At 48.9% G+C, this 22976-nt stretch overlaps 12 non-coding genes across 12 annotated transcripts; all 12 read right to left on the reverse strand.

Annotated features, from left to right (window-relative positions):
• Positions 1 to 3508: 3508 nt before the first annotated feature.
• Positions 3509 to 3580, reverse strand: TRNAA-UGC (transfer RNA alanine (anticodon UGC)). Its single transcript has one exon. It is a non-coding gene; the product is annotated as a tRNA-Ala (tRNA).
• Positions 3581 to 3648: 68 nt separating this feature from the next.
• Positions 3649 to 3720, reverse strand: TRNAT-UGU (transfer RNA threonine (anticodon UGU)). Its single transcript has one exon. It is a non-coding gene; the product is annotated as a tRNA-Thr (tRNA).
• A 4902-nt stretch (positions 3721 to 8622) lies between these two features.
• On the reverse strand, positions 8623 to 8694 carry TRNAT-UGU (transfer RNA threonine (anticodon UGU)). The gene has a single exon. It is a non-coding gene; the product is annotated as a tRNA-Thr (tRNA).
• A 68-nt stretch (positions 8695 to 8762) lies between these two features.
• Positions 8763 to 8834, reverse strand: TRNAT-UGU (transfer RNA threonine (anticodon UGU)). Its single transcript has one exon. It is a non-coding gene; the product is annotated as a tRNA-Thr (tRNA).
• Positions 8835 to 8902: 68 nt separating this feature from the next.
• Positions 8903 to 8974, reverse strand: TRNAT-UGU (transfer RNA threonine (anticodon UGU)). Its single transcript has one exon. It is a non-coding gene; the product is annotated as a tRNA-Thr (tRNA).
• A 64-nt stretch (positions 8975 to 9038) lies between these two features.
• Positions 9039 to 9110, reverse strand: TRNAT-CGU (transfer RNA threonine (anticodon CGU)). The gene has a single exon. It is a non-coding gene; the product is annotated as a tRNA-Thr (tRNA).
• Positions 9111 to 9178: 68 nt separating this feature from the next.
• On the reverse strand, positions 9179 to 9250 carry TRNAT-UGU (transfer RNA threonine (anticodon UGU)). Its single transcript has one exon. It is a non-coding gene; the product is annotated as a tRNA-Thr (tRNA).
• A 5180-nt stretch (positions 9251 to 14430) lies between these two features.
• Positions 14431 to 14502, reverse strand: TRNAT-UGU (transfer RNA threonine (anticodon UGU)). Its single transcript has one exon. It is a non-coding gene; the product is annotated as a tRNA-Thr (tRNA).
• Positions 14503 to 20003: 5501 nt separating this feature from the next.
• TRNAT-UGU (transfer RNA threonine (anticodon UGU)) lies at positions 20004 to 20075 on the reverse strand. The gene has a single exon. It is a non-coding gene; the product is annotated as a tRNA-Thr (tRNA).
• Positions 20076 to 20139: 64 nt separating this feature from the next.
• Positions 20140 to 20211, reverse strand: TRNAT-CGU (transfer RNA threonine (anticodon CGU)). The gene has a single exon. It is a non-coding gene; the product is annotated as a tRNA-Thr (tRNA).
• A 68-nt stretch (positions 20212 to 20279) lies between these two features.
• On the reverse strand, positions 20280 to 20351 carry TRNAT-CGU (transfer RNA threonine (anticodon CGU)). Its single transcript has one exon. It is a non-coding gene; the product is annotated as a tRNA-Thr (tRNA).
• Positions 20352 to 20418: 67 nt separating this feature from the next.
• TRNAT-CGU (transfer RNA threonine (anticodon CGU)) lies at positions 20419 to 20490 on the reverse strand. The gene has a single exon. It is a non-coding gene; the product is annotated as a tRNA-Thr (tRNA).
• Positions 20491 to 22976: the final 2486 nt, after the last annotated feature.

The raw sequence follows: 22976 nt of genomic DNA on the forward strand, positions 1-22976 counted from the left end.
GCGAAGAAAGGCGGCGCAGGATTAAGGTTATGCGGCGACTACAAAGTCACGGTTAATCCTGTTCTAAAAACTGACCATTACCCTCTGCCATTGCCGGAAGATTTGTATTCCATGCTCGCAGGAGGTAAAATCTTTTGCGTTCTGGATCTATCGCAAGCCTATCAGCAAGTGCCGCTTGCTGAGGAAAGCAAAGCGCTGTTAACCGTAAACACTCATCTCGGATTATTCCAGGTTCAGCGCCTACCATTCGGCATCTCTAGCGCACCCGCTATCTTTCAGTCGTTAATGGACGAAATCTTAAAAGGGATGCGAAAAGTGGGTTGCTATATCGACGACGTCATCGTCGTAGGCGACAATATAGACGACTGTCAAGAAACTGTGGAAAAGGTACTTCAACGACTGGCAAAGCACAATATCACTGTAAAAGAACAGAAATGTGAATTTTTCAAGCAGTCCGTCGTTTATCTTGGACACAAAGTGACAGCTGATAGCATTTTTCCAACATCAACAAAGATAAAAGCCATCACGGAAGCACCTCAGCCAAGCAACGTAACTGAGTTACGAGCCTTCTTGGGTCTGGTGAATTTCTACGCCAAATTCGTCAAAGATTTAGCCACAGTAGCTGCACCAATGTACGACCTGCTGAAAAAGGACACGAGTTGGGCTTGGACGGACGAATGTTCAAGATCATTCGTGGAAGCCAAGCAGCGTCTTGTAGACAGTCAAGTTCTGACTTTTTACGACGTGAAAAAGCCAATCGGTTTAAGCTGCGACGCGTCGGCCTACGGTCTTGGGGCAATAATTTTTCACGTCATGCCTGATGGTTCGGAAACACCCATTTCATTTGCCTCCAGAACATTGAGTGTAGTGGAACGCAACTATGCGCAAGGCGAGAAGGAAGCCCTAGCATTAATTTTTGGTCTGAGCAGGTTTCATAGATACCTGTACGGGCGCAAATTCACGCTGTATACAGACCACCAACCACTGTTGGGGATCTTGGCATCAGATAAACCAATTCCTTCTTTGGCTGCAGCTAGGATTCAGCGTTGGGCTATCACCTTAGCAGCTTATCAGTACAGACTGCGCTACAGGAACGGCAAAAACATGGAAGTTGCCTACGCTCTTTCAAGGCTTCCACTTCTGGTGAAGCATAAAGACGACACTGAAGAATGCCTTGCAGTGTTTGAGTCAACGCCTCTCACTGCGAGCCAGGTTGCTGCTGCGACTAAAAGGGATCGCCTTCTTTCCAAAGTCGTGCAGTTCACCTTATCTGGCTAGCCCGCGCACCACGATGATAAATTTCAGCCCTTTTACGTTCGTCGAAACGAACTATCGTATGAGCAAGGCTGCATCACGTGGGGCCAGCGAGTGATCATTCCGGACGCACTTCGAGAAGCAGTATTAACATTGCTACATGAAGAACACCCTGGAATGCAAAGAAAGAAAATGCTTGCTAGGTCGTTTGTTTGGTGGCCGTTGATTGACAAGAACATTGAAGACACTGTCCGTCAATGTACAGTGTGCCAAACGACCATGCCTGCGAAGGCACCAGGGCCATTGCACCCATGGACTTATCCAACTCGTGTTTGGCAGAGAGTCCATGTCGATTTCACCATGAAGGGTGGCTCGAACTTGTTGGTTGGTTGGTTTATGGAGTTTAACGTCCCAAAGCGACTAAGGCTATGAGAGACGCCGTAGTGGAGGGCTCCGGAAATTTCGACCACCTGGGGTTCTTTAACGTGCACTGACATCGCACAGTACACGGGCCTCGAATTTCTCCTCCAAAGAAATTCAACCGCCGCGGCCGGGATCGAACCCGCGTCTTTCGGGACAGCAGCCGAGCACCATAGCCACTGAGCCACCGCGGCGGCACTCTCGAACTTGTTCCTTCTAGTAGACTCTTACTCAAAGTGGATAGAAGTAAAATGCCTCCGCACTACGACGACGTCGAAAACAATCGACTGTCTCATGGAGATATTTGCAGCGTATGGCTACCCGGAGGAACTGATCAGTGATAATGGACCTCAGTTTACTGCGCAGGAGTTCTACAATTTCACCTCTTCTCACGGGATTCGCCACACGCGTACGCCACCCTACCACGCTTCATCGAACGGGGCAGCAGAAAGGCTAGTTCCGACGACAAAGGCCGCTCTACTCAAGCAAGTGCTTCACGATAACCTAACAGGGCAGAACAGAACTCTGCACCAACGACTTAACGACTTCTTGCTTGCTTACAGAAACACCCCGAACTCCGTAACAGGAAGAACGCCGGCTGAGCTGTTCCTGAAACGACCACCCTGGGTGAAGCTTTCGCTCCTGAAGCCAAGTTTTGTGCAGGACATGCGCAGCCGCCAAGCCAGAGACGCCACTCATCGCAACGAGAGCCGAGGAAGGGACCCGCAGATGGAAGCCGGTGATGCAGTTCTCGTCAAGACTACGAGAGAGGAAACCCTGTCATGGGGGGGAAGCGGTCGTAATGCAACGTGTAAGCGACTCTACGTTTGTAGTCAAAGTCGGTGACCAGTTTCGTTTTGTGCATATCGACCACTTGAGACCCAGCTGGATATCGGGTGCAAAGTCATCACTCCATCCCGACGTCGCAAAAGAAGCGCATCCTGAGTCCACTCCAAGTGCCGCTGTTCAGCGAGACTTGCCATCAGCTCCCTCCCTGCCTGCTGGCTCCGTGATTAGTGGTACCACTGCGGACAAGCTTGAGGATGTTCGCATAGATGACGCCACTTCAAATGAGGAACCGGCATTGCACCCTGAGGCAAGAAACATGGCAGCGCAGCCTTCAAGTCCCACCGCATCAACCATGGCTACACCCGAAGAGGCCCATTTGCGAAGAAGTATTCGCACAAGACGTCCTCCTGATCGCTATCAAGCCTCCAGTTATGAACGCGGAAAGAAACGCGTGTAGCTTTGATTAAGGAGGAAGGAATGTTCTGTATCAGCCAGTCAGTCTGATAACATTGTAACGGAAATGACGTGTGCCTGACCGGCATGCAGCATTGCCTATAAAAGGACGCTGCTGCCTCGAATAAAGAGCTTTTTGCGTTGCTGCCACTGAAGCGTCTGTCTGCTGCTTAGAACAGAACAGTGTTCTTGAATTATTGCATCCATGTACTATACACTCTGATCACGCACCGGAACCTTCGGGACTCGATCCACTGGCAAGCAAACGCAATTGAAGTCGCCCATCAAAACGACACTTTTATCGCAGTTCAAATACAGCTCGACTTTTTGAAAAACAACTAGCACCCTCCTTTTGACTATTAGGAGCGTAGACACAAATCACTCGCCAAGCATATCCAGAAAAACTAAAATCAACAGCCAACAACCGTCCTCCTTCGGACGCAACAACACTTTCATTTGCAATGCCCAGATTATTCCTCAAAAATAACGCACAACCTCCGGATTTGCCCACTGAGCTATAGCGGCCACTGTTCAGGGCCGATTAATTCTGTGACACGAAGTTATCATCTTCGTCTAGGCAAAAGAAAAGGGAAGCCGCCAGTGAGGTTCGAACTCACGATAGCTGGATTGCAAGACCAGCGCTCTACCACTGAGCTATAACGGCCACTGTTCAGGGGCGATTAATTCTGTGACACGAAGTTGTCATCTTCGTCTAGGCCAAAAGAAAAGGGGAGCCGCCAGTGAGGTTCGAACTCACGACCGCTGGTTTACAAGACCAGCGCTCTACCACTGAGCTATAGCGGCCACTGTTATTTTTTTTCTTTATTGCCTGACTTCGGCAAGAACCACAGTACACAAATACACTTACAGAGCACAATGAACAATAATTACCAACACTATCCGCCTGGTGGTGCGTGGCTTCGTCACGTTAAAACTCCTTCAGCGTCACCAAAGGCTAGACTCTTTCGAGCCACTCGGGAGCTTCAGGAGCAAGTTTCTGAACTTCAATATACTTATGCATGCACTCCCCAAAAAAGATCCGTGCTGGCCGTGCATCAGGATCGCGATGATATCCTGCCATTCTGGACCGCCAAATACAATGGAGGCCCATTAGCATAATAAGGTCGACTGGTGTCCCATCCTCACTCTCTACAGGCAAGTACCGAATACCATGAAAGTCGAGCGGAAATTCCTTTTTTAAAGTCCTTTGTAAGATGTCCCAAAAGTATACGCTCTCCCAACAGTGCAAAAAAACATGGTCTATTGTTTCTGGTTGTGTACAAATTAAACAATGGGATCCCCAAGGTAGAAATAAATGCTTCCCTTCCAAAAATTTCTTTACTGGTAGTGTTCCGGTATGTAATTTAAAGAAAAAAGTTTTTGCACTTGGCGGCACCTGCATCGCCTTCACACGCTTAAGTACGGCGCGTCCCAGGCCTCCATTGTATAAGGCCCTGTACATAGGTTGTGGAAGAACTACATCGCACAAATCTTTATACAACTTCTTCCTGCTAACAGAAGATAAATATTCATATGAAAATCGAACAGACAGGAATCGAACACTGGCGACAACATCTCTAAACTAACCAAAAATACGTCCCGAGAAACTTTCGGTTGAGACAACAAAGTCGGCAGTGCGTTTCCGAGCCTTAATTGGCACACAGTGCGCAAAAACGAATCGCTTACATCGCGCAGATATAAGTGTCCCAGACTCAGGCCACCGTCCTTCACTCGCGTAAACAATTTGGTCCGGCTGCAGCGTTTCTAGTCCGCAGCCCACACAAAAACGGCAAAGATCCGGTGCAGTCTCTGTGCGTTCATCCTTGCACAATGCAACACTTGCATTACGTACCACAGCCTAGACATAAAAAACAGATTGCACAATGTGGCCCTTGCGAAAATTGAATGATGTCGCCCTTTCCACCTCTCCGCCTTTTCACGCGTGGCTTGCGCTTGTGCTTTCCATTACGAATCGCTATCGCGATAACCGTCCAGTGGGACGCCTAAGTACTTTAATGGGGTGGTCACCCAGGACATGTTTGCAAAATTGCCGGGCATCGTTGGTCATTCTCCGTGCCAAAGTACCAGGTACTTTGACCAGTTCACTTTACTACCGGTGACCTTGGTGAATTCTTTTGCGCATGCCACGGCCTCAGTTACACATTCCCGGTTAACTGTGAACACCGCGACATCATCCGCATAAGCCAGCAGCTTATCTTCTGCCGCCTGTAGCTGGAAGCCACGAATTTTTTCACTTTCCATGATATTCAAACACAACGCTTCAATGTAAATGCAGAATAGAAGAGGGCTGAGGGGACAACCCTGGCGCACCGAACGCTGCAGGCTTATGGGGGCCCCCAAACTCTTATTTACAATTAATCTTGTCTTGCAGCTCCGGTACGCCAAGGCCACTCCCTCGCAAATAATGGACCCTACATTCACATGGTCGAGCATGGAGAACAGGATATGGTGCGAAACAAAATCGAATGCCTTCTCAAGATCTAACTGAAGGATGGCTACACAGCTATTTGTGTTATCACAACGTTCCAGCACACACCTCGCTCTATGAATATTGGAAACAATAGAGCGTCCCTTGATCCCACACGTCTGGTGGGGACCGACTATATCCTGAATTACTGACTGTAGTCTACGGGCTAAAATCTTCATGAAAACTTTATAATTACGTTTGTGAGGGAGATAGGACGATATGCTGTGACCTGCTTTAACTTTTCTGCGTCATCGGATTTAGGGATTAGCACTGTATGGGATTTACCATAAGACGGGGGCAATTCATTTTCTTTGTAGGTTTCGTTAAAAACTGCTGTCAGTACTGGCACTATTTCGTGTTTATATGCTTTGTAAAAAGCGGCGCTTAACCCATCAGGTCCAGATTTTCCCAGGTTCAAATTTTCTATCGCTTGCTCGACCTCCGACGCAGTTATCGACAGCTCCAGCCTTTCTTTCTGTTCGTCATCAAATCGCGGCAAAGCGCCAGGAAACTTTTCCTTGAATGCGCTCACATCCACTTCTTGCTTTGCAAACAGCGCCTGATAATATTCATGAAATGCCTGCTGGATATGGCCGCTTTCTCCAGATAACGCCCCGCCCCATTCAATCTGTTCAATGGGGTTTCGTTGAGCATGCGTTTTTTCCATTCCTAGCGCTCGTTTTGAAGGTTTGTCCCCATCTGCTATATCTTGCGCCCTAGCCCGCACCAGTGCGCCACGATAGCGTTCTTCTTCAAAGAGTTCAATCTTATTTTTTATTTTCCTAATGTCATCCATCCATTTGCCAGGCTCTTCGCTTTCTCTTTCGAGAAGTCTAGCTAGTAAAGATCTAAAATTGTCCTCCTCACGCTTCTCCTCTTGTCGTATGCAGCTTGACCTTTCGATTGCTGCTATTTTTATTTGTTGTTTGCAAAGTTCCCACTGCTGCCATACTTTCAGTTCCCAGCTCGGCTTTAATTTACTTATTTCTTTGTTTACTTTCCTGCTAAAGATGTCGTCTGTAATGAGCTTATTATTTAATTTCCACATCTCCCAAGAAAACTGATTTCCTCGTTTCTTTGTCCCTATCCCACACTGCACTAAACAATGATCCGAAAATGATACCGGTACTACATTGTAGCTACTGCATTTTGAAATAACGTTCGGTGACACATAAATGCGATCTAACCGTGCATGGCTTGACCGTTGAAAATGTGTGAGTCTCACACAACGCTCGCCTTCTAAACATTCGGCCACATCATCGAGGTTGCATGTGTCTATAATTTCTGAGAGTACTTCAGTGCTTCTGTACCTAAATGCCCTTGCACTGGTTTTGTCACAGCCTCTCAGGACGCAATTGAAGTCACCCATGACGATCAGGCATTTCTCTCAACTGAAGTGCTTTTGTACGCGTTGAAAAAACGCTGTCCTCTCATCCACCGCATTTGGGGCGTACACACAAATGATGCGCCAATAAATTTTGTCGTACAGGAGGTCAACCAAAACTAATCGACCCGAAGGACACGCCGTATATGCCTGAACCTCAAGTCCCGGTACATTCTTTACAAAGATGACACAACCCGCAGACGTTCCTACAGCGTGGGCGACAACTGCAAAAAACCTAGACGTGAAACGTCGCACCATGCTCCCGGTCTCCTCTTCACCGTCAATTTTCGTTTCCTGCACTGCCAGGACGTCAATGTCGTGCTCAGTTAAAAGGCGGTACACCTGGCTCTGCTTCTTCTTACTTGAGAGTCCCCTGACATTAAGTGTACCGACTTTCATGGGGAACGCATGAGCCATTTTTATGCAGAAGAAAGAGGCCGGGAAGATGGTGCTTACCCTTCACGTCTAGCGCTTGGCTAGACGACATCATTGACACCGGAGCCATCCGGTGCTGGTGCCAGGCCTGGCTGCGGGGGCGGCTTGTCAAGGGCTCTCCTCTCCGTCGACACATTTGGTCGTGGCCGGATGGACGACCGCCGTCCTTGGGTCGTTTTTGCCGGCGGCTCTTCGACGCTGGGGGCTTCCGCCTTGTCGTCTTCGGTTCCGGTCTGGGCGTGTGGCCGCTTCGCTGGGGCAGGAACGCCGGTCGTGCGGGCGCCGCTCTGGTCAAGGTTCTCCTCGGTCAGAGTCGCTGGCTCGGTTGCTTGGAGCGCTGGCACGCTTACTTCACCGCTCGACGCCTCCGTCTCCTTTCTAGTAGGTTCTGCCCCTTCAGGCTTGCGTGCGGCATCGCTGCTGGAGGGTCCCGAAGAGCCCGTCGATCCTGCTTGCTTTTCGGGTTCCTCTATGCCTTTCGCAGATTCTTCGGCCTCGACTACATCCATCAGGAGTTCCGCAGAGTCGTCTTTCGACGTCCCGCCCGTAGCCACCGCGTAAGTGTGGACACACTCATTATCCGCGTGGCCGTACCGCCGGCATTTCGTACAGCGGGGAACCTTGCATTCACGCCGCACGTGGCCTGTACCTTGGCAGCGCAAGCAATGCATTGGACGCCCAGGCGCCACGACAAGAGCCAACTCTCCGGCGACACGTACCTGGTGTGGCAGGTCTTCCACTTTCAAGCCGGGCTTCAGCTTCAGTAGGACAGTTCTTGTCGTTGAGCTCTTGTCATTGACGCCTTGTATCCGCCACCGCTCACGCGTAACGTCGGTAACTTTGCCAAACGCCGCGAATGCCGTCCGGATGTCGTCGTCGGCCACACCGTGAAGCATCCAGTGTAGCCGCAGCTTTACCTGCTGGTCTTCCGGGTCGATAATGAGGCAGCGGCGTTTCTTAACTTGCAGCTCGTTGAAGGCGAGCAACTTCTTTGCTGCCTCCGTGTTCCGCAGGGTAACCGCCCACACGTGGTTGATTTGGTACGCCCCCAACGCGACCACGTCGGGGAGCGTACCGGTCTCGGCCAGGGCGTCACGGAAATCCTCGACCCGGAACGGCCTCGCTCGCACGTCGCCGTGAAGAAAAACGGTGTTGAAAACAACACGTCCTGTTGGCAGTGTCGGTAAAATAATCTGGTAATCCTTATCACCGCAGTCATCGATCCTGTTTCCGCGGCCGTCAAAGGCCGCTATCGCCGCTCCGTTGGAGCCCATGACCCTGCGATCCGTTCAGCTCGGCTGCCGGAAGCAGAATGCACTGAGCTAAGCGGCCACTGCTCAGGGCCGTTTAATTCTGTGACACGAAGTTGGCATCTTCGTCTAGGCCAAAAGAAAAGGGAAGCCGCCAGTGAGATTCGAACTCACGACAGCTGGTTTACAACACCAGCGCTCTACCACTGAGCTATAGCGGCCACTGCTCAGGGCCGTTTAATTCTGTGACACGAAGTTGGCATCTTCGTCTAGGCCAAAAGAAAAGGGAAGCCGCCAGTGAGGTTCGAACTCACGACCGCTGGTTTACAAGACCAGCGCTCTACCACTGAGCTATAGCGGCCACTGCTAAGGGCCGTTTAATTCTGTGACACAAAGTTGGCATCTTCGTCTAGGCCAAAAGAAAAGGGAAGCCGCCAGTGAGGTTCGAACTCACGACCGCTGGTTTACAAGACCAGCGCTCTACCACTGAGCTATAGCGGCGACCGTTCAGGGCCAATTCTGTGACACGAAGTTGGCATCTTCGTCTAGGCCAAAAGAAAAGGGAAGCCGCCAGTGAGGTTCGAACTCACGACCGCTGGTTTACGAGACCAGCGCTCTACCACTGAGCTATAGCGGCCACCGTTCAGGGCCGTTTAATTCTGTGACACGAAGTTGGCATCTTCGTCTAGGCCAAAAGAAAAGGGAAGCCGCCAGTGAGGTTCGAACTCACGACCGCTGGTTTACAAGACCAGCGCTCTACCACTGAGCTATAGCGGCCACTGCTCAGGGCCGTTTAATTCTGTGACACGAAGTTGGCATCTTCGTCTAGGCCAAAAGAAAAGGGAAGCCGCCAGTGAGGTTCGAACTCACGACCGCTGGTTTACAAGACCAGCGCTCTACCACTGAGCTATAGCTTTTTTTTCTTTATTGCGGATTTTGACACAGAAACAAAATTACAAAAAAATGTAAAACACCTCAGCCCAATGCGGCTGATACAAGGGTGATTAAAATCTTCTCAATACAGCCAAGTCATCTAGTACAGAGAGCCAGACAGGCTGTTCAGCTTGTGCTCGGTATACCTCTCTCAGGCACACGACACTTGCAATGAAGTTTTCTCGCACAGAACACACGTTTACATCTGCATGCCGCACCTGCATTCTGGTTTTCCACAAGCTGTGGAGGCTGAGCAGCATGAGTAAGTCATAGGGCACTCCTGTTTCATTTTGAATGGGCAAAAATCTAATACCGTAGGGGTCCAGGGGTAGATCTTTCTTGATAGTTCTTTGAAGGACGTCCCAGTGAAAGATGGGGTCCCAACACTCCAGGAATACGTGTTCTATTGTCTCGGGCTTCTTGCATAGGATACAGTTAGTTGTTCAGGGGACGAAAATCCCCTTTTCGTTCAGCCATGTTTTAACAGGGAGTGTATTTGAATGTAACTGGTAGAAAAACGTTTTCATAGATGGGTTAACTGGCATGCTTTTAACTCTTTTTAAAACATCCTGCCCTGGACTCCCACGGTGCAGGCTTCGGTAAAGAGGAATTGGCATCATTACATCCACTAATTCCTTATACAGCTTTTTATTTGAAACTCCACTCAAGTAGTCAAGAGAAAACCGCACTTGGAGAAGCTTGAACGAGAGTACAACCTCTCTCATGTACCCCACGACGGAACCACGCATATTCTCACTTGAAGACACTACAATTTCAGGAAGCAGTCTCTGCAATCGCAGCTGAATAACAGTCCGCAAAAAACTGTCCGACTGGTCACGGAGGAACATAAATCGCGATACAACCTGGCGTAAAAACAAATGAACAAGACCAAGGCCACCACCTTTGACAGGAATAAACAAATTGGTGCGACTGGTTCGCTCCCATGTCGACGCCCAGACAAAAACAGCAAAGACGCGGTGAATTATTTGAATATTGGCTCGGGATGCACTCAATATATTCATTAGGTACCATATCTTTGACACAAGGAAAATGTTACAGACAGAGGCGCGCGAAAACATCGATAGCTGCCTCCCTTGCCACGAATCGGCCTTCTCCTTCGCCCTTGACGCTTCATCGTTCCAGCAGTCATTGGGATCCCGATAACATTCGAGAGGCACGCCAAGGTACCGCGTTGGCAGTTTTGACCACTGCAACCGACAGAAGTGTTCCGGTGCATCATCCCAATTACCGTGCCAAAACCCAAAGCTCTTGTCCCAGTTTATCAGGCAGCCAGTTTGTTGACAGTACTTTTCGACTAGGCTGGTAACTTCAGTAACACTGTCCTTGTTTGAGCAAAAAATGGCAATATCATCTGCATAGGCGAGAACTTTCATATGGGATGACTGCAGTTGAAAGCCGGAAGTACGGTTACTGTTAATTATGGCCAAGCAGAGTGGCTCTATGTAAGTCGCGAACAGTAGGGGCGAAAGAGAGCATCCCTGCCTCACTGAAGAATTAACTTCTATTCGGTCTGTCAACTCCCTATTTACGATTACTCGCGTGCTGCAGTTCGCATAAGCCATTCTCACGCCTTCCGCTACAACGCGCCCTACGTTCAAATGGTCAAGAATGCAATAAAGAACGTCATGTGAAACCCGATCGAAGGCCTTCGCAAGATCCAACTGAATCATTGCAATGCGCACCCCAAGGGCGTCACAGCATTCCAGTATGCTACGTGCAACGTGTATGTTTGTCGCGATGCTCCATCCTTTGATGCCACAAGTCTGGTGTGGTCCAACCAATGTTTTGATTACGCCCTGTAATCTCTTTGCTAGAACTTTCATATATATCTTGTAATCTACGTTGGTGAGGCTTATCGGCCGATAAGAGCCCACCAACAAGCGCTTCTCCGGGTCATCTGTTTTGGGAATCAGGACAATGTGTGATGTAGTAAAAGATAGTGGAACTTTTTTGCGCTCGTACGCCTCAGAGAGCACATTGAGCAGAAACGGAGCTATCATGCATTTGAATTTTGTAGAAATTGGCGCTTAGTCCATCTGGGCCAGGTGCTTTTCCATTTTGCAATTCATCTATCGCGGATTCAATTTCTCCGACACTAATTGGCCTCTCAAGGCGCCCCTTCACTTCATCCTCAAGCCTTGGTAATAGGGGCAAAAAATGAACCAGAAATGCTTCATCCATCTCCCGCTTATTTCCGAGAAGGCCGTTAAAGTGGTCCATTATAACCTTCTGGATAACTTTCGTGTCGCTAGAAACTTCAGCCCCGTGTCTTATCTGCACGATTTCTTTCTGGCGAATGTAACGCTTTTCGTCGGACAAAGCCCGTTTAGTCGGCGTTTCACCAGTCCACAATTTCTCAGACCTAGAGCGAATGACGGCTGCTTTGTACCTGTCTGTGTCTATTTGTTCAAGCTGGCTTTTTACTCCTCTTAATTCTTTCAAAAAAAGGCCAGGCTCAGAACTTTCCATGCAGGTCAGGAATTTTAACTGCTCATTCAATTCAGTTTCCTTTTCTTTCTCTTTATGCTTATTAAGACAACTCTTTTCTATTGCTTTACGTTTCACCCATTCTTTGAAATCTTCCCACTGAACAGCCAAGCTGTCAGTCGGCGTCTCTAGTAAGCTGTGCAGTTCATTTGTAGTTTCATTTATGAAATCTTCGTCTTCCAACAGCTTAGCATTAAATTTCCACAAGTGCCAGTTAAAGGACGTCTGTTTCTTTTTTTCACCAAAGGTTGCGATTACGAGGCAGTGGTCGCTGAATGCAACAGGCTGAACATCGTAGTCCATGCAGAGATGCACGAGTTCCGCAGACACATACAGCCTATCCAACCTAGCATGGCTGTCACGCTGGAAATGTGTATATTGAGGGCTATTACCGTAAGTAAACATTTCGCCGATGTCTTCTAAACAATGGTCACGTACAATACTATTCAATAATTGAGCACTTTTTTCGCAGACCGGCCGGCGCTTCATACGGTCCGCCGCTACACAAACACAGTTGAAATCACCCAACACCAGCAGGGTTCTGTCACAAACAAAATAATATTCAAGGCGATTGAAAAACTCTTGGCGTTCGGCTTCAACGTTTGGTGCATACACACAGATAACTCGCCAACACACATTAGAAAAAGTAAAATCAACGACAAGAAGACGTCCACTGGTACAAGCGAAAACAGACTCTACAATAATGCCTAGATTGTTGCGCATAAAAATAACGCATCCACCCGAGGTACCAACTGAATGACAAACACAAACATTGAAGACTGAACGAAAGTGGGACACCATACGATCAGTAGCTTCCTCACTTTCTATTTTCGTCTCCTGTACAGCTACTATATCAAGCGCGTTGTCAGCAAGTAGACGATTCAGCTGACATTGGCGCCTCCTTGCACAAAGGCCTCTGACGTTCAAAGTTGCTACGCGCAGAGCTGTATCTATTTTCATCGCCATGCACTTGGAATAGAATGCCATTGAGGTACAGCGCCCACTCTACAAAATTGTGCAACATTTTCTAACTCACAGTGTGCAGTGTACATGGTCGTTGATCCAGGAATCCGAGTGCTGACGTCGGGAAACCACAAGAATGTCCCTCGCCAGCCTTTCCGGACCAAGGCACACTGTCTGCTGGGTACTTCCCACCACAACAAAGGAAAAAACAAAAACAAAACACGAAACCTCATTGAGCAGCTACGGAGGCGGTTTGCCCGCCTGCCGGCGTTCGGCCGAGATGTTCGGCGGGGGCTTCAACGTGGAGCGTCGAATCCCCGATGTTTTAGGCGGCGGCTCATCACCACCCACACAAGGCAGCGGCTTCTCGCCGACGCTCTCATCATGGGAGCGTTTCCCGGCTGGAAGACCGGCACCTTCCTGGCTGAAGTCCATGGCATCGGTGCTGATAGCCTCCACATTCTCCGGAGATTCGGCCACGGCTTTCGTCACGTCTTCCGCCTTGTCAACACTTCCTTGCTTCGGTTCAAGGCCCACATCTTCACTAGGCTTTACAGCACTGCTCGTCGTCGAACTCTTTTTCGATTGAGGCGTCAGCGAAGGTGCCTTTTGAGCTAAAACTTGGCCAGTTGCCCTGGCTGCCTCCTTTGCATCCGCCTCGTCCATCAGCAACTCAGATGAGTCTTCACTGTTCCCGGGACCGGCAATGCTCGCGTAACTGCGAGCACACTGGCCGTCTTCGTGCCCGAACCGTCGGCAGGCACCGCACCGAGGGACCCGGCACTATTTGCGGATATGGCCTGTACCTCGACAGCGGAGGCACAACGGAGGCCTGCCCGGGACGACAACCAGCGCTAGCTCCCCGCCGACGTTGAGCTGATGCGGCAAGTCGTCAAGCTTGACGCCAGCTTTTAACTTCAGTGTGATGAGTCTGGTGGTTGAGCCTTTCTCCGACACGCCTTGTACTCGCCAACGCTCTCGGGCCACTTCAGAGACTTTTCCGTACGGCGCGAAGGCGACACGCACTTCCTCGTCAGGCACGTTGTAGAGCAGCCAGTGCAGCTTCAAACGCACATCCTGGTTCGCAGGGTCAATCACCAGGCAGCGCCGTTCTTTCACACGAAGTTCACCGATGCTGGCAATCTTCTTCACTGTTTCGGCTTCTTTGAATGTGACGGCCCAGACATGGCTCATGCGATACGCCCCCAGGGCGATAACGTCCGGGAGCAAAGAATGCTGAGCCAACGCGTCCCGGGAATCTTCCACCCGATACGGGCGGGCCGAGATATCCGCGTGCAAAAAAACTGTATTCAAAACGTAACGCCCTGTAGGCAGCCCTGGTAAAACAACCTGATACATACTTTCTTGTTCAGCAGACCTGTTTCCGCGGCCCTGCTGGGCCGCTGAAGCCGCTCCTACGTAGCCCTGCATCCTGCGTCCGTTCACGAGCGTGGCCGGAAGCAGAATCCCCTGAGCTATAGCGGCCACTGCTCAGGGCCGTTTAATTCTGTGACACGAAGTTGGCATCTTCGTCTAGGCAAAAAGAAAAGGGAAGCCGCCAGTGAGGTTCGAACTCACGACCGCTGGTTTACAAGACCAGCGCTCTACCACTGAGCTATAGCGGCTTTTTTTTTCTTTATTACCGACTTGGCCGGCCAAACAAAACAAAAATACAATGACATGACAATAAAAGCACAGGCCAGTTTCTAGCTAGTGCACGATGATAAAATGTGTTAAATGATTTTAGTTGGTCGAGGACAGGCAGCCACTCAGGCTGAGGAGCTTGCTGTCCGAAAACTTCCTGAGTATACATGATGCTCTCAATGAAATACTGATGAGCCGGATTCACAACAACATGTTCATGCCTGACATCCATTCGCGTACGCCATAGGCTGTGCATGCAGAGCAACATTAGCAGGTCGCAAGGCACTTCACCTGGCTCTGCACATGGTAGGAAGCGTGTTCCAAAAGGAGTCAGGGGGAAATCTTTTTTCAGTGTGCGCTTCAACACATTCCAAAGAAAAACAGCGTCATGACAGTCGAGAAAGATATGTTATATAGTTTCCACTTTTTTGCAAATAAGACACTCTACTGACCATGGTACGAAAAGGCCTTTGCTTTGCAACCATGGCTTCACTGGGAGGGTTCCAGTATGCAATTGAAAAAAGAAAGAACGCACTGAAGGCTTCACCGGCATTCTTTTGACTCTTTTTAGCACATCCCTTTCGGGACCCAGAAGATAAGCACTGCGATAACCAGGCACTGGCAGAAACACATCAAGCAGGTCCTTGTAACATCTTTTTCCTTATTACAATGGTTAGATACTCATCCGAAAATTTTGACCGAAGAATACGGACTGCTGCAACAACTTCTTGCAAAAAAGCACTTAACCCACTCCGCCCTGCAGACATGGATGACACAACATAATCAGGCAGTGATTCTGACAATCGCACTTGTATAACAGTTTGCAGAAAATAATTATCTTGACGCAAGAAAAAGAATCTAGTGACTATCTGTCTCAGAAATAAATTTGATAACCCTAGCCCCTCGTTCCGCACCTTGTGGAACAGATTGCATCGGCTGGTACGTTCCCATGTTGACGCCCAAATAAATGTTGCAAACACTCTGTGCAACCTTTGCACTGAAGTCCTTGGCAAAGTTAACGCTTGCAGAACGTAAAAAATCGTCGCTATTAAAAACATGTTGCACACCGTAGCTCTTGCAAACATGGAAAAGTTGTGACCGCCCCATTTGCTTGTCTGAGCTTTGACTCGATCGGTTTCATGGGCCCAATATTCTTTGCTTTCTCTGTAGTTGGTTAGCGGCACGCCGAGGTACTTTCCTGGCGTGTCTACCCACTTCATTCGACAGAATACTTCTGGCGTGGCCTGCCACTTTCCATGCCAAAAACCAAAACATTTCTGCCAGCTTATCGCACAGCCACTTCCATCACAAAAATTTACGGCTTCTCTCACCACTTCTTGCACGCTTTCCTGGTCTCTGCAGAACACTGCTATATCATCTGCATATGCCAATACCTTCACTTCATTATGACAAAAGGCGTAACCTCGAATGTTTTGCGTAGTTAACAGCTTTAAACAAAAGGGCTCCAGGTAAAGTGCAAAAAGCAGTGGAGAAAGAGGGCAAACCTGCCTCACTGACGACAAGACAGGAATACTATTACTCAGGCGGTTATTATTTATGAACCTTGATGTACAGCCATCATAAACCATTTTCACGCCATCAGTGATGATGCATCCTACATTCACATGTTCCAACAGCGCGAACAAAATTTCATGCACAACTTTATCAAACGCCTTATGCAGGTCCAGTTGCATCATGGCGACACGACCCTCCGTTGCATCACAGCACTCAAGGACACTCCTAGCTACGTGTATGTTAGTAAAAATGGATCTGTCTTTTATGCCGCAGGTCTGGTGTGGGCCAAGAAGGGTTTTAATTACGGTTTGGAGTCGTCCGGCTAGCACTTTCATATAAATTTTGTAGTCTACGTTAGTTAAGCTTATTGGGCGGTAACACTCAACTGACTGCAACCTACTCGGGTCGTCCGATTTTGTGATCATCATCACGTGGGAAGTTCGAAAAGACGGCGGAGTTAACTTTCTTTCGTAACACTCGCTTATTACGCGCGGCAATGCTATTGCCATTTCTGTTTTCAAGGCCTTGTAAAGTGCGGCACCGAGGCCGTCCGGCCCAGGCGACTTGTTTAAGCTCAGCTGCTGTATTGCAGCTTCGATTTCTGCTGCCGTTATGGGCTCCTCAAGTACAGGTGCAGTCAAAAGTAAATGGAAGGCGCGACAGCGTGGCAAACCATGTCACAGCGCTTTCTAACGTCGGCTCTGGAAACTGATTAGCTCGGTTGTCAGGAAGCCGCGCGCGCTATCAGCAGACCCTTGTCCCGAGCGTACGGCCATCGCTTTCGGCGGCTCGAACGGATGCGTGTTGCTTTTCAAATGTGGCACCACGGATTTCACGGGCGCTGCCTGCCGCTAAATGCGTCAGCATCACTAAGCAATCAAAACACGCCGATGATAGCAGCGTCCGCTCGCCGCCACAAGGAGCACGGGCCAGCTGCTGACTATTTTCAAACGGCGCAAATCGCTCTTCAAACTAATCGCTGGCAGCGCCCGTGAAATCCGTGGTGTCACATTTGGAAAGCATTAAGCATCCGTTCGAGCCGCCGAAAGTGATGGCCGTGCGCTCGATACAAGGGTCTGCTGATAGCGCGCGCGGCTTCCTGGCGACCGAGCTAAGCAGTTTCCAGAGCCGGCGTTAGGAAGCGCTGCGACATGGTTTGCCACGCTGTCGCGCCTTCCATTTACTTTTGACTGCACCTGTACCTGCGCCAGGTCCTCCTCGACTCTTGGCATTAGCGACAGGAATGCAGTTTTGTAATGTTCAACATTAGGCGTTTTAATGCTGAACAAGTTTTGGTAATATTCCAGAAACGCCCTTTCAATCACCTCAGATTCGGAAGTTACGTCATTGCGATAACAAATTTCTTTTATCTCTTTCGAAACTGCATACTGTTTTTCGTCGCTGAGCGCCCTTTTTGTGGGCGTCTCCCCAAGCCAAAATCTTTCGCTGCGCGCCCTTATCACTGCACCTCGATATTTCGTTTCATCTATTAGTTCAAGCTTAGTTTTGGTCTCTTATTTCTTGCCTGTACAACCCCGGCATGACGCCTTCCATGCTGAGCATGAAATCAAGCTCGGTACGAAGTTCCTTTTCTTGCTGTTTTTCTTTACGCTTTAAAACACATGCTCTTTCTATAGCGGCCACTTTCACGTCGCATTTAAATTGTTCCCATGTTTGTATAAAGTCTGTCTCTTTTTCTAACGAGCTTTTGACTGAGTCTTTTAATTTCTTGCTAAACTCCTCATCCTCCGACAATGAGTCATTAAATTTCCATAATTCCGAACTAAACTTGACAGTTCTTTTCCTCTCCCCAAGTGTGATCACGACTAAAGAATGATCACTGAAGCTGACGTGCACAGTCTGGTACTGGGAACACAAGGGCACAACCTCAGAAGGAACGTAAATTCTGTCCAGCCTTGCGTGACTAACGCCTTGGAAATGCGTGTACTGTGCTTGTTCTGAACCTTGCATTATAATGCCAATGTCTTCCAATTCTGCTTCATTAATCATCTCAGACAGCAGCTCGGCACTCGTGTCCTGCAGGGTTTTGTTGCTTGTTCTGTCTTCAAGTCTACACACGCAGTTAAAATCTCCAAGCAATAGTAAACGCTTTTCTGTCAGCAGGAAAGGTTGAACACGGCGAAAAAAGGCATCTCGTTCGGGAATTCTATTAGGTGCATACACACACACAGCTCTCCACTCTACACCAGAAAAGTAAAAATCGCATGCTACAATCCGGCCACTTTCACAGGAAAATACAGTTTCCACGGCGACTTTGCCGTTTCGAGTTAAAATCAGACACCCTCCCGACTTTCCCTCTGCATGGCACACGCAAACACTGAACTGTGCACGGGAAATTTCTGCCATCGCATCTGTCAACTCTTCGCTTTCAATTTTTGCCTCTTGCACAGCCAGCAGATCGATTTCGTTTTCGAACAAGAGACGCTTAAGCTGATTTTGCCTCCTTCGCGCAGAAAGACCTCTCACGTTCAGTGTGGCAATACGCAAGCAAGATGTTATTTGAGACGCCATCTAAATGGTTGGGATTCGCCGCTCTCGAAGTGACATCGGTTTGCAGCTCACCTCATCAAAAATCCTTCCAGTTTGCAAAGTGCGGCGGTGTCAGCACTGAACCCGATCGAAGACCGGGTTACCAACACGAAGACCCTGTAAGGCACCTCCGCTAAGGCGGAGGGACACCCGACGAAGTCCTACGATCAGGAGGGATGTTCGGCTTGGGCTTATAGGCCGCACTTCGAACAGGAGGCGCGTTGGGAAGAGGTTCCTCAAGGTCCGTCCCGTCGTAGCTCGTCGCCTTGTCATCAGCTTCGTCGTGCGTCCTCTTCGCTGGCAAAGTTGACGCCACGGGCATCTCCGTGTCAACGTCCTTCTCGTCGGTCGATTCCAAAACCGTCTCAGCTGCACTTACCGCAGCATCATCTGCTTTTGCCGCGTCCGCCTGAGTTCTGGTGTCAGGCACAGGTGGTTCTTCTTAGTTGGCAGCCTCATGTTCCGTGGGAAGCGTTGCTTTTTCTGAGGCTATGCTTTTCGGTACTGCGTCTTCCCGACTCTCTCGGGTCGCCTCTACCGCGTCGACTTCGTCCATAATATGCTCCTCAGTAGTATCTCTACGACCAGGACCAGCTACGGTAGCATATGTTCGCACGCACTGGGCGTCGTCGTGGCCGAAGCGACGACAGATCCCGCAACGTGGCACACGGCACTCCCGACGTATGTGTCCGGTGCCGCGGCACCGGAGGCAGAGCGGAGCTCTGCCAGGAACGTGGACGAGTGCGACGTCCTCTCCAACACGCAGCTGGTGCGGTAAGTCCTCGATGGTAACGCCCACCTTCAGCTTCAATGTCACTGAGCGCCTAGTAGACGACTTGTCGACGCAGCCTTTGACTCTCCACTTGTCCCGAGTTATGTCGGTCACTTTTCCAAAAGCCGCCAGAGCTGCCTTCACGTCGTCATCTTTCACGCCGTGTAGCAGCCAGAACAGCTTCAGCCTGACGCCCTGGTTGCATGGGTCAATGACCACACAGCGGTGGTCCTTGACGTTGAGCGCCTCCGCCTGTAGCATTTTGTTTTTTCCTTCTTCATTGCAGAATGTCACGGCCCAAACATGATTCATCTGATATGCCCCGAGGGCAACCACTTCCGGCAGCAATGACAGACGCTCAAGAGCGTCACGAAAGTTTTCAACACGGTATGGCCTGGCTTGGACGTCGCCATGCAAAAAAAACAGTATGCAAAACGCTCGAACCTGTTGGCAAATGCGGCAAAATCAGCTGGTAGTCCTCGTTCGGTTTGATCGTACTCCTGATACCTTGGGAGCCCATGATACACACGTCCGTCACGCTCGGTGGCCGGAAGTCGAATCAATGAGCTGTAGCGGCCACTGCTCAGGGCCGTTTAATTTTGTGACACAAAGTTGGCATCTTCGTCTAGGCCAAAACAAAAGGGAAGCCGCCAGTGAGGTTCGAACTCACGACCGCTGGTTTACAAGACCAGCGCTCTACCACTGAGCTATAGCGGCCACCGTTCAGGGCCAATTCTGTGACACGAAGTTGGCATCTTCCTCTAGACCAAAAGAAAAGAGAAGCCGCCAGTGAGGTTTGAACTCACGACCGCTGGTTTACGAGACCAGCGCTCTACCACTGAGCTATAGCGGCCACTGTTCAGGGCCGATTAATTCTGTGAAACGAAGTTGGCATCTTCCTCTAGACCAAAAGAAAAGAGAAGCCGCCAGTGAGGTTTGAACTCACGACCGCTGGTTTACGAGACCAGCGCTCTACCACTGAGCTATAGCGGCAACGGTTCAGGGCCGATTAATTCTGTGAAACGAAGTTGGCATCTTCCTCTAGACCAAAAAAAAGGGAAGCCACCAGTGAGGTTCGAACTCACGACCGCTGGTTTACGAGACCAGCGCTCTACCACTGAGCTATAGAGGCCACTGTTCAGGGCCGATTAATTCTGTGAAACGAAGTTGGCATCTTCCTCTAGTCCAAAAGAAAAGGGAAGCCGCCAGTGAGGTTTGAACTCACGACCGCTGGTTTACGAGACCAGCGCTCTACCACTGAGCTTTTTTTTTTTTTTTATTGCCTCCTTAGACAACAGTTCAAACAATACAGACACGATTAAAACACGCCAGTACAGGCAGACCTGGCGTGGTTAAAATTTTTTAAGGTTCACCAAATCCTCAAGAACAGCCATCCATTGCGGCGGCTCCGCTAGTGCGCGATACACCTCCGCAACGTCTGTGACACTCTGAATAAAATTTTCACGGGCAGAACGAACAACGATGTCCGCATGTCGAACCGCCATCCTTGTCTTCCACAAACTGTGGAGGCCGAGGAGCATGAACATGTCATACGGTGGGTCATCATCAGTCTCTGCAGTTAAAAACCTGATTCCTGAAGGGGTAATTGGTAGTTCTTTTTTAAGTGTGCGTTGTAAAATGTCCCAGAGAAAGATCGGATCCCAGCATTCAATGAAAACGTGTTCAATGGTTTCTGGTTTTTTGCACAAAAGACAGTTTACTGTCCAGGGCACAAAAATTACTTTGTCCTCGAGCCACGTCTTTACTGGAAGAGTATTAGTGTGTAGCTTGAAAAAGAAAATTTTAATAGAACCTCTTATTGGCATCTTTTTCACTCTTTTCAAAAAATCATCTCCTGGGCCTCCGCAGTACACCGTTCTGTACAGTGGGACTGGCACCATGACGTCAATTAAATCTTTGTACAATTTCTTTTTGTTAACCAAAGACAAGTACTGCAAAGAAAACCGAGCTGTTAGTACGCGATATGACACAACAATTTCGTGCAGATAACCAGTTACGCCACGATTCACAGCATCACCAGTGGTAACAATGAAATCAGGTAAAGTTCTAGCCAGTCGAACATGTAACATTGTCCGCAAAAAAAACCATCACTTTGGTCCCGTAAGAAAAAGAAACGTGACACAATTTGTCTAACAAACAAGCTTGATAAGCCAAGTCCTCCACTGCGAACGGATCGAAAAAGATTTGAACGACTAACCCTCTCCCAACTCGAGCCCCAAATAAATACCGCAAAAACCCTGTGCATTTTTTGCACATTCGCACGTGACATGAAGAGAACTTGTAATACATACTAAATCTTTGCGACAAGAAATACATTGCACACTGTAGCCTGCGCAAACATTGAGAAACCGCGACCTTGCCATGATGCAGTCTTTTCTTTCAAATTCTCCATTTCTTCCTTCCAATATTCGTTATTTCCTTTGTAATACTGTAGTGGGACACCCAGGTATTTATCTGGTGTCGCCGTCCAAGCCATATTTGCAAAATAGCCCGGAGTCATGTCCCAGTTGCCGTGCCAGAAGCCAACGCTCTTTTCCCAATTAATCTGGGAGCCCGTCTGTTTGCAAAATTTGTCGGCTACTTGAACCACCTCAAGGACACTACTTCTGTCCTCGCAAAATACAGCGATGTCATCCACGTAAGCTAACACTTTAACTTCTGATGACTGCAGTTTGAAGCCATGAATGCTTGCATGGCGCAACAGAGCAACACAGAAGGGTTCAAGGTACAAGGTGAACAAAAGTGGGGAGAGTGGGCAGCCTTGCCTCACTGATGATTGGACAAGAACAAGTTCGCTGAGCGTCCTGTTTATTACAATACGCGTTGTACAGTCGCTGTAAGCCATCCTGACACCTTCAATAATCACGCTGCCGATATTGGTATGTTTTAGTACCTCAAACATTATTTCATGCGAGACCTGGTCAAAAGCCTTCGCCAGGTCGAGCTGCAGCATAGCAACTCGGCATGTGAACGCGTCGCAGCATTCTAAAACACTTCTCGCAATATGAGTATTAGTTGTGATCGTGCGGCCCTTGATTCCGCATGTTTGGTGAGGCCCCACGAGACTTTTAATTACTGTTTGTGTTCTCTTCGCCAAAACTTTCATTAAAATTTTATAATCGGTGTTTGTAAATGTAATTGACCGGTATGACTCAACTGACAACAGCTTCTCCGGGTCTTCTGTTTTTGGTATTAGCACCTTGTGACTTGTCCTAAAAGAAGGGGGCAGTCTATTTTCCTCGTACGCTTCTGCGTACACACGCTGTAAAATCACTGACAGTTCGGGCGTAAAAGCCTTGTAAAAGGCTGCACTTAAGCCATCGGGCCCGGGTGACTTGCCTACAGGTAATTCCTTTATCGCCGTCACAATTTCGTCTGTGCTTATAGCACCTTCTAGGCTCTCTTTAGTTTCATCTTCTAACTTCGGCATGTCAGCAAGAAACTCTTCTTCAAATCCACTTTGCACTTGTTTTGCGCCGCCAAAAAGATACCTATAGTGCCCGACGAATGCTCTTGCAATTACCGCGCTATCAGAACTGATTCCATTTTGATAAGATATCTGTTTGATTTCCTTCTTCGTAGCGTATCGTTTTTCAT

Source organism: Amblyomma mixtum, chromosome 8, assembly GCF_055824585.1.
Source record: "Amblyomma mixtum isolate Tamu chromosome 8, ASM5582458v1, whole genome shotgun sequence".
NCBI lineage: Eukaryota > Metazoa > Arthropoda > Arachnida > Ixodida > Ixodidae > Amblyomma > Amblyomma mixtum.